This window comes from Aquarana catesbeiana, linkage group LG13 (genome assembly GCF_042186555.1).
Source record: "Aquarana catesbeiana isolate 2022-GZ linkage group LG13, ASM4218655v1, whole genome shotgun sequence".
Lineage (NCBI taxonomy): Eukaryota > Metazoa > Chordata > Amphibia > Anura > Ranidae > Aquarana > Aquarana catesbeiana.
In genome coordinates, this window is record NC_133336.1 from 215,836,140 (window position 1) to 215,848,474 (window position 12,335).

A 12,335-nucleotide genomic window follows, 5' to 3' on the forward strand; every position below is an offset into this window, starting at 1 on the left:
CCGATCCTCAGTACCAAGACACTGACCCGACATACCGATCCTTAGTACCGAGATACCGACCCGACATACCGATCCTCAGTACCGAGACACCGACATACCGATCCTCAGTACCGAGACACCGACATACCGATCCTCAGTACTGAGACACCGACCCGACATACCGATCCTCAGTACCAAGACACTGACCCGACATACCGATCCTTAGTACAGAGATACCGACCCGACATACCGATCCTCAGTACCGAGACACCGACATACCGATCCTCAGTACCGAGACACCGACATACCGATCCTCAGTACCGAGACACCGACCCGACATACCGATCCTCAGTACCGAGACACCGACCCGACATACCGATCCTCAGTACCAAGACACCGACCCGACATACCGATCCTAAGTACCAAGACACCGACATACCGATCCTCAGTACCAAGACACCGACCCGACATACCGATCCTCAGTACCAAGACACCGACATACCGATCCTCAGTACCGAGATACCGACCCGACATACCGATCCTCAGTACCGAGACACCGACATACCGATCCTCAGTACCGAGATACCGACCCGACATACCGATCCTCAGTACCGACCCGATATACCGATCCTCAGTACCGAGATACCGATCCTCAGTACCGAGACACCGACCCGACATACCGATCCTCAGTACCGAGACACCGACCCTCAGTACCGAGACACCGACCCGACATACCGATCCTCAGTACCGAGACACCGACCCGACATACCGATCCTCAGTACCAAGACACTGACCCGACATACCGATCCTTAGTACCGAGATACCGACCCGACATACCGATCCTCAGTACCGAGACACCGACATACCGATCCTCAGTACCGAGACACCGACATACCGATCCTCAGTACCAAGACACTGACCCGACATACCGATCCTTAGTACCGAGACACCGACATACCGATCCTCAGTACCGAGACACCGACCCTCAGTACCGAGATACCGACCCGACATACCGATCCTCAGTACCGAGACACCGACATACCGATCCTCAGTACCGAGACACCGACCCTCAGTACCGAGACACCGACCCGACATACCGATCCTCAGTACCGAGACACCGACCCGACATACCGATCCTCAGTACCAAGACACTGACCCGACATACCGATCCTTAGTACCGAGATACCGACCCGACATACCGATCCTCAGTACCGAGACACCGACATACCGATCCTCAGTACCGAGACACCGACATACCGATCCTCAGTACCGAGACACCGACCCGACATACCGATCCTCAGTACCGAGACACCGACCCGACATACCGATCCTAAGTACCAAGACACCGACCCGACATACCGATCCTAAGTACCAAGACACCGACATACCGATCCTCAGTACCAAGACACCGACCCGACATACCGATCCTCAGTACCGAGACACCGACCCGACATACCGATCCTCAGTACTGAGACACCGACCCGACATACCGATCCTCATTCCCGAGACACGACCCGACATACCGATCCTCAGTACCGAGATACCGACCCGACATACCGATCCTCAGTACCGAGACACCGACCCGACATACCGATCCTCAGTACCGAGACAACGACCCGACATACCGATCCTCAGTACCGAGACACCGACCCGACATACCGATCCTCAGTACCGAGACACCGACCCGACATACCGATCCTCAGTACCGAGACACGACCCGACATACCGATCCTCAGTACTGAGACACCGACCCGACATACCGATCCTCAGTACCGAGACATCGACCCGACATACCGATCCTCAGTACTGAGATACCGACATACCGATCCTCAGTACCGAGACACCGACCCGACATACCGATCCTCAGTACCGAGACATCGAACCGACATACCGATCCTCAGTACCGAGACACCGACCCGACATACCGATCCTCAGTACCGAGACATCGAACCGACATACCGATCCTCAGAACCAAGACATCGACCCGACATACCGATCCTCAGTACCGAGACACCGACCCGACATACCGATCCTCAGTACCAAGACACTGACCCGACATACCGATCCTCAGTACCGAGACACCGACCCGACATACCGATCCTCAGTACCGAGATACCGACCCGACATACCGATCCTCAGTACCGAGATACCGACCCGACATACCGATCCTCAGTACCGAGACACCGACATACCGATCCTCAGTACCGAGACACCGACCCTCAGTACCGAGACACCGACCCGACATACCGATCCTCAGTACCGAGACACCGACCCGACATACCGATCCTCAGTACCAAGACACTGACCCGACATACCGATCCTTAGTACCGAGATACCGACCCGACATACCGATCCTCAGTACCGAGACACCGACATACCGATCCTCAGTACCGAGACACCGACCCTCAGTACCGAGACACCGACCCGACATACCGATCCTCAGTACCGAGACACCGACCCGACATACCGATCCTCAGTACCAAGACACTGACCCGACATACCGATCCTTAGTACCGAGATACCGACCCGACATACCGATCCTCAGTACCGAGACACCGACATACCGATCCTCAGTACCGAGACACCGACATACCGATCCTCAGTACTGAGACACCGACCCGACATACCGATCCTCAGTACCAAGACACTGACCCGACATACCGATCCTTAGTACAGAGATACCGACCCGACATACCGATCCTCAGTACCGAGACACCGACATACCGATCCTCAGTACCGAGACACCGACATACCGATCCTCAGTACCGAGACACCGACCCGACATACCGATCCTCAGTACCGAGACACCGACCCGACATACCGATCCTCAGTACCAAGACACCGACCCGACATACCGATCCTAAGTACCAAGACACCGACATACCGATCCTCAGTACCAAGACACCGACCCGACATACCGATCCTCAGTACCAAGACACCGACATACCGATCCTCAGTACCGAGATACCGACCCGACATACCGATCCTCAGTACCGAGACACCGACATACCGATCCTCAGTACCGAGATACCGACCCGACATACCGATCCTCAGTACCGACCCGATATACCGATCCTCAGTACCGAGATACCGATCCTCAGTACCGAGACACCGACCCGACATACCGATCCTCAGTACCGAGACACCGACCCTCAGTACCGAGACACCGACCCGACATACCGATCCTCAGTACCGAGACACCGACCCGACATACCGATCCTCAGTACCAAGACACTGACCCGACATACCGATCCTTAGTACCGAGATACCGACCCGACATACCGATCCTCAGTACCGAGACACCGACATACCGATCCTCAGTACCGAGACACCGACATACCGATCCTCAGTACCAAGACACTGACCCGACATACCGATCCTTAGTACCGAGACACCGACATACCGATCCTCAGTACCGAGACACCGACCCTCAGTACCGAGATACCGACCCGACATACCGATCCTCAGTACCGAGACACCGACATACCGATCCTCAGTACCGAGACACCGACCCTCAGTACCGAGACACCGACCCGACATACCGATCCTCAGTACCGAGACACCGACCCGACATACCGATCCTCAGTACCAAGACACTGACCCGACATACCGATCCTTAGTACCGAGATACCGACCCGACATACCGATCCTCAGTACCGAGACACCGACATACCGATCCTCAGTACCGAGACACCGACATACCGATCCTCAGTACTGAGACACCGACCCGACATACCGATCCTCAGTACCAAGACACTGACCCGACATACCGATCCTTAGTACAGAGATACCGACCCGACATACCGATCCTCAGTACCGAGACACCGACATACCGATCCTCAGTACCGAGACACCGACATACCGATCCTCAGTACCGAGACACCGACCCGACATACCGATCCTCAGTACCGAGACACCGACCCGACATACCGATCCTAAGTACCAAGACACCGACCCGACATACCGATCCTAAGTACCAAGACACCGACATACCGATCCTCAGTACCAAGACACCGACCCGACATACCGATCCTCAGTACCGAGATACCGACCCGACATACCGATCCTCAGTACCGAGACACCGACATACCGATCCTCAGTACCGAGATACCGACCCGACATACCGATCCTCAGTACCGACCCGATATACCGATCCTCAGTACCGAGATACCGATCCTCAGTACCGAGACACCGACCCGACATACCGATCCTCAGTACCGAGACACCGACCCTCAGTACCGAGACACCGACCCGACATACCGATCCTCAGTACCGAGACACCGACCCGACATACCGATCCTCAGTACCAAGACACTGACCCGACATACCGATCCTTAGTACCGAGATACCGACCCGACATACCGATCCTCAGTACCGAGACACCGACATACCGATCCTCAGTACCGAGACACCGACATACCGATCCTCAGTACCGAGACACCGACCCGACATACCGATCCTCAGTACCAAGACACTGACCCGACATACCGATCCTTAGTACAGAGATACCGACCCGACATACCGATCCTCAGTACCGAGACACCGACATACCGATCCTCAGTACCGAGACACCGACATACCGATCCTCAGTACCGAGACACCGACATACCGATCCTCAGTACCGAGACACCGACCCGACATACCGATCCTCAGTACCGAGACACCGACCCGACATACCGATCCTCAGTACCAAGACACCGACCCGACATACCGATCCTAAGTACCAAGACACCGACATACCGATCCTCAGTACCAAGACACCGACCCGACATACCGATCCTCAGTACCAAGACACCGACATACCGATCCTCAGTACCGAGATACCGACCCGACATACCGATCCTCAGTACCGAGACACCGACATACCGATCCTCAGTACCGAGATACCGACCCGACATACCGATCCTCAGTACCGAGATACCGATCCTCAGTACCGAGACACCGACCCGACATACCGATCCTCAGTACCGAGACACCGACATGCCGATCCTCAGTACCGAGACACCGACCCGACATACCAATCCTCAGTACCGAAACACCGACTCGACATACTGATCCTCAGTACCGAGACACGACCCGACATACTGATCCTCAGTACCGAGACACGACCCAACATACCGATCCTCAGTACCGAGACACGACCCAACATACCGATCCTCAGTACCGAAACACCGACCCGACATACCGATCCTCAGTACCGAGACACCGACCCGACATACCGATCCTCAGTACCGAGATACCGACCCGACATACTGATCCTCAGTACCGAGACACCGACCCGACATACCGATCCTCAGTACCGAGACACCGACCCGACATACCGATCCTCAGTACCGAGATACCGACCCGACATACCGATCCTCAGTACCGAGACACCGATATACTGATCCTCAGTACCGCGACACCGACCCGACATACCGATCCTCAGTACCGAGACACCGACCCGACATACCGATCCTCAGTACCGAGACACCGACCCGACATACCGATCCTCAGTACTGAGACACCGACCCGACATACCGATCCTCAGTACCGGGACACCGACATACCGATCCTCAGTACCGAGACACGACCCGACATACCGATCCTCAGTACCAAGACACGACCCAACATACCGATCCTCAGTACCGAAACACCGACCCGACATACCGATCCTCAGTACCGAGACACCGACCCGACATACCGATCCTCAGTACCGAGATACCGACCCGACATACCGATCCTCAGTACCGAGACACCGACATACCGATCCTCAGTACCGAGACACCAACATACCGATCCTCAGTACCAAGACACCGACCCAATGACTCCGCCCACCCAGACAATGATACATAAGTTTAAATGGAAAAATTACATCAAGGGCGAAGCCTCCGTTATAGTCCAATCAGAGGACACGACACGTCTCTGGGGCTCAAAATCCCTTCATTGGGGTCCAGAGCCAACATCCAATGTAAAAACACACCTACAAAGGCGATCAATTTCAACACAAAATCGTATTTATTAGACATACATGTCAAAAGCAACCATGGCAACGATGGGAAACCCCACATGTACCCCTCCCCCCCGCCCAACACAACTAACCCTTCTCTGATCTCCCCATATCCTGGGCCCCAGAATTCGCTGCCACCCCTCTATCTCCCACTCCAGTGACTATGCTCCCCTTATGATGGGGACAGGTCTGGTTGTATCAGTGATCTGTAGACTCAATGTCTGTAATGAAGGTAAGTCGGCCGGCTTATTCGCCTGGTTCAACCATCTGCAAATGAACTTGTGTCCGACCCACTCAGACCAACCTCGATGAGAACCACCGACAAATGGGAGTAGTAAAACGGACTACAAGGGGCTGCAGCGGCATATACCAACGACGGTATTGGTAAGGCTATAGACTTGTTGATTGGGGTGATGAGCGATAGTAATGAGTTGTCATCCAAAGAGTACATACAGTATCTCACAATTGTAAGTACACCCCTAAGTGAAAATGTCCAAGTTGGGCCAAAAAAGTGTCAATATTTTGTGTGGCCACTATTATTTTCCAGCACTGCCTTAACCCTCTTGGACATGGAGGTCACCAGAGCTTCACAGGTTGTCACTGGAGTCCTCTTCCCCTCCTCCATGATGACATCACAGAGCTGGTGGATGTTGGAGACCTTGCGCTCCTCCACCTTCCGTTTGAGGATGTCCCACAGATGATCAATAGGGTTTAGGTCTGGAGACATGCTTGGCCAGTCCATCACCTTTACCCTCAGATTCTTTAGCAAGGCAGTGGTGGTTTTTGTCCTCCTCACCTGGTTGCCCCCACACACGCTTGTCACCATCTGAACCAAATAAGTTTATCTTGGTCTCATCAGACCACAGGACATGGTTCCAGTAATCCATGTCCTTAGTCTGCTTGTCTTCAGCAAACTGTTTGCAGACTTTCTTGTACATCATCTTTAGAAGAGGCTTCCTTCTGGGACGACAGCCATGCAGACCAATTTGATGCAGTGTGCGGCGTATGGTCTGAGCACTGACAGGCTGACCCCCCCACCCCTACAACCTCTGCAGCAATGCTGGCAGCACTCATACATCTATTTCCCAAAGACAACCTCTGGATATGATGCTGAGCACGTGACCTCAACTTCTTTGGTGGACCATGGTGAGGCCTGTTCTGAGTGGAACCTGTCCTGTTATACCGCTGTATGGTCTTGGCCACCGTGCTGCAGCTCAGTTTCAGGGTCTTGGCAATCTTCTTATAGCCTAGGCCATCTTTATGTAGAGCAACTATTCTTTTTTTCAGATCCTCAGAGAGTTCTTTGCCATGAGGTGCCATGTTGAGCTTCCAGTGACCAGTATGAGAGAGTGAGAGCGATAACACCAAATTTAACACACCTGCTCCCCATTCACACCTGAAACCTTGTAACACTAACGAGTCACATGACACCGGGGAGGGAAAATGGCTAATTGGGCCCAATTTGGAGATTTTCACTTAGGGGTGTACTGACTTTTGTTGCCAGCGGTTTAGACATTAATGGCTGTGTGTTGAGTTATTTTGAGGGGACAGCAAATTTACACTGTTATACAAGCTGTACACTCACTACTTTACATTGTAGACAAGTGTCATTTCTTCAGTGTTGTCACATGAAAAGATACAAGAAAAGATTTACACAAATGTCACTGAGGGGTGTACTTACTTTTGTCATATACTGTATATATGGGTTGGTGTCCTCTCATAATAGAGATCGGTCATCCCATAGATATAGTTCTCACATTGACTCCCTTGTGGTCCAGCCTGCTGAACACTGCAGGTCAGATAACACTCAGCAGCTGATCGGCCTTCACAGGGAGATGGTGCGAATGAGAGATCTAATGAACTACTATCTGCATGTGTATGGACTTCCCAGTAGCGTGCGCACGTGGATTGGTTGGAAATGATTGACATGAATACAGAGTTGCAAACCAGACGTATCTACATGCCATGTCATATCATGCTGATAGGTGATCCCCTTGATATACAGTTAGGTCCATATATTTGGGCACAATTTTCGATATTTTCACAAGTGTTTACCAAAACATATTCAAGCTATAGTTATATGATGGATACGGGCTGAAAGGTCACACTCTCAGGTTTAATTTGAGGGTATGTACATCCAAATCGGAGGAAGGGTTTAGGAATTAGAGATGTCCATGCAAGTTAAACAGGCCATTGTAAGGCTTCAAAAACCAAACAAAGCCATCAGAGAGATAGCAGCAACATTAGGACTGGCCAAATGTAACAGTTTGTTACATTCTGAGGAAAGAAGAACCCACTGGTGAGCTCCAGCAATATAAAAAGGCCTGGACGTTCCACGGAATACAACACAGTGGTGGATGATGGCAGGATCCTCTCCATGGTAAAGAAAGACCCATTCACAACATCTAGACATGTGAAGGACACTTTCCAGGAGCTGGGCATATCATGGTCAATGTCTACAATCAAGAGAAGACTTCAAGAGAGAAAATACAGAGGGTTCACCACAAGGTGCAAACCATTCATAAGCCTGGAGGAGTAGAAAAGCCAGAATAGACTTTGCCAAAAAAAAAAAAATCTAAAGAAGCCAGATCAGTTCTGGAAAAGCATTCTTTGGACGGATGAAACCAAGATTAATCTGTACCAGAATGACGGGAAGAATAAAAAAGTGTGGAGAAGGCTTGGAACAACTCATGATCCAAAGCACACAACGTCATCTGTGGTCACATGGTGGAGCTTTGCAGTGTGATGACATGGGCATGCATGGCTTCCAGTGGCACCGGGTCATCGTGGTTATTAAGGATGTGACAGAAGCAGCCAAATGAATTCTGCAGTGAAAGTCAGATGTTTCTTGTAGGTGGTGACCAGGTTTGCACACATTTCAGGAGGTATTTTGGTCCACTCTTCTTTACAGATCTTCTCTAAATCCTTATGGTTTCTTGGCTGTCGCTTGGCAACTCGAAGTTTCAGCTCCCTCCATAAATGTTCTATAGGATTAAGGTCTGGAGACTGGTTAGGCCACTCCAGGACCTTAATGTGCTTCTTCTTGAGCCCCTCCTTTGTTGCCTTGGCGGTATGTTTTGGGTCATTGTCATGCTGGAATACCCATCCACGACCCATCTTCCATGCCCTGGCTGATGGAAGGAGGTTCTCACCCAAGATTTGATGGTACATGGCCCTGTCCATCGTCTCTTTGATGCGGTGAAGTTGTCCTGTCCCCTTAACAGAAAAACACCCCCAAAGCATAATGTTTCCACCTCCATGTATGACGGTGGGGGATGGTGTTTTTGGGGTCATAGGACCTCCATGTATGACGGTGGGGGATGGTGTTCTTGGGGTCATAGGACCTCCATGTATGACGGTGGGGGATGGTGTTCTTGGGGTCATAGGACCTCCATGTATGACGGTGGGGGGATGGTGTTCTTGGGGTCATAGGACCTCCATGTATGACGGTGGGGGATGGTGTTCTTGGGGTCATAGGACCTCCATGTATGACGGTGGGGGATGGTGTTCTTGGGGTCATAGGCAGCATTCCTCCTTCTCCAAACACGGCGAGTTGAGTTGATGCCAAAGATCTTGATTTTGGTCTCCTCTGATCACAACACTTTCACCCAGTCCTCCTCTGAATCATTCGATGTTCATTAGTAATCTTCAGACGGACCTGTACATGTGATTTCCTGAGCAGGAGGACCTTGCGGGGGCTGCAGGATTTCAGTCCTTCACGGTGTAGTGTTACCGATTGTTTTCCTGGTGACTATGGTCCCAGCTGAGATCATTGAGAAGATTCTCCCGTGTAGTTCTGGGCTGATTCCTCACCGTTCTCATGATCATTGAACCTCCACGAGGTGAGATCTTGTATGGAGCCCCAGACCGAGGGAGATCGATCGTTATTTTGTGTTTCTTCCATTTGTGAATAAATCCCACCAACTGTTGTCACCCTCTCACCAAGCTGCTTGGTGATGGTCTTGTAGCCCATTCCAGCCTTGGGTAGATCTACAATCTTCTCCCCGACATCCTTGGACAGCTCTTTGGTCTTGGCCATGGTGGAGAGATTGGAATCTGATTGATTGATTCTGTGGACAGGTGTCTTTTATACAGGTAACAAGCTGAGATTAGGAGCACTCCCTTTAAGAGAGAAAGAGAGAAGAGAAGAGAGAGAAGAGTTCTCCTAATCTCAGCTCATTACCTGTATAGAAGACACCTGGGAGACAATTCTTGCTGATTGATCGGGGATCAAATACTTATTTCACTCATTAAAATGCAAATCAATTTATAACTTTTCTGAAATGTGTTTTTCTGGATATTTTTGTTGTTATTCTCTCACTGTTATAATAAACCGACCAATAAAATGATAGACCGATCGTTTCTTTGTCAGTGGGCAAATGTGCAAACTCAGCAGCCAATCACATACTTAAACAGGAAGTGAGAGGAAATCTCTCCAAAGTGAGGCAGTTGAGGCGTCCCCCACTAGGAGATTTACCCTCACTTTCTCTTCTGGTGACACCTGTAACATTTTGGAATCACTTCCTGAATCAGTGACACCGGGACACAGAGCAGGTGAATCTCCTCCCCCAAGGGGGACACAGATGGGCGGGTTTCCTGACAGTGTCACATACCATGTCTGTCTAATGTGACCCCAGGGTGTCTCCTGTGTCAGGGGCCCCACTGAGAATATTCATGAAGTCACTGTCAGGCTCCATCCATATTTCAGGGTTCTTATTGTTGGCCACATTGCAGCTTTATAGATGTCCCCCTAGAGGCCTTTTCATGTATGACACCCGCACCCAACCAGAGGAGACCAAACACTGACTCCGCCCCCAAAGACCCACCACCATACACATACCAGGAGGAACTTCTGATCCAACCATTCTGCAATCTCTCTCCACCCATGAGTAACACCAATCCCCCCCCCCCCCCCCCCGAGGTTCATCCACTTCCTAACCCCTCCCCCAGCTCTCATCCATGACCTGACCCCTCCCCCAGGTCTAATCCCTTTCCCTCCCCCGGCTCTAATCCACTACCTGACCCTCCCCCAGGTCTAATCCACGCCCTGACCCCTCCCCCAGCTCTCATCCATTACCTGACCCCTCCCCCAGCCCTTATTCAGTTCCCTCCCCCAGCTCTTATCCACTCCCTGACCACTCCCCCCAGGTTTATTTACTCCCTGGCCCCTCCCGCAACTCTCATTCACTACCTGACTCCTCCCCCTAATATAACTCACTCCCTGACCCCTCCCCTGAGGAACAACCCCTGACTCCACCTCTGGGTATCTCCCGGTCATTGAGTATCGCCCATTCCCTTGCTCCTCCCTCTTTTATTCCTCCCCCACTCATTGACCCCTCCCCTGAAGAACCATTCCCCTCCCCTGTCCCCCAGTCTATCACATGACACTCTGGCTCCGCCTCTGCGCACAGAAAGACCCCTCCCCCGAGGATCCTCTTCTCTCAGTCCTCCCCATATTGGTTCCCTCTCCCCCATTGCCTGACCCCGCCCCCTGAACAACCGCATGGCTCCGCCCTGTGGAGAAGAAGGGAGGTTAGGCCCCGCCCCCCGGCGGGTTACCTGTGTGGGTTCGGGTGTCCCGGGTATCGGAGCTCCGGCCTGGACACTCTCTTCCTGCTTCCCCGGAGCCGCTCGCCCCGCCCACCGCTCTCTCCTCCCGCCCAACGATTCCCATTAGCCGAACGAACTAGTCCCGCCCACCCGGCTACTTCTCCCTCTCGGCTATTGGCCCTTTCCCTGTCAGTCACCTCATAACCCCGCCCTCTCCGCGGCGAGATTCTGCAGTCAGCAAAGGTTCGGCCCCGCCTATCGAGCGGTCGCTGATTGGTCGCACGGTTAAACGGACACGCCCACTGGCCAAAGCGGCTGTCAGTCATTGCTTGACCCCGCCCATTCCGGCACCACGTGACACTAAATCTTGTCAGCCCTCCGAAGAAACTTTATTAACAATTCCAAAGCGGACACTTCCGGCTGCCAGCGGATTCTTTGCGGCTGCGCCAGGGCGAGGGAAGGTGGGCCGCCATGTCAGGCTGAGTCGAGTCCGGGGGACCCTCGCCATCCATGGCCGAGCTGTCATTCCCCCCTCCTGGGATCAGTGTGCCGGTGTTTCGTCAGATTAGGCGACACGTCAGAATGTGTAACGGAAGTGACGTTTCCGCCATCTTGCTACACCCCGCACTCCATAGTAATGATAGTGAGAAGGCGGCAAGCGGACATCTTGGTACACCCACCGGAGTTTTGCATTTTACACGTTTTTTTAACAGTAAACTGAGTTTATATCGTGATATACAGGACTGACAACTCCGTGTGAATGTTTAGATGTTGAATTTTAAAAGAAGCGAACTTCTGCCCGATTAGAAAACCTGTG

At 52.2% G+C, this 12,335-nt stretch overlaps 1 protein-coding gene across 1 annotated transcript in view; it reads right to left on the bottom strand.

Annotated features, from left to right (window-relative positions):
* ZNF687 (zinc finger protein 687) overlaps nt 1–11,623 on the bottom strand; it is a 33,253-nt gene extending 21,630 nt beyond the window's left edge. The window contains exon 1 of the mRNA XM_073608666.1: nt 11,528–11,623. The gene's annotated coding sequence lies outside the window, so the exon portion shown is untranslated. The remainder of the gene's footprint in view (nt 1–11,527) is intronic.
* Between the last annotated feature and the right edge of the window lie 712 nt (nt 11,624–12,335).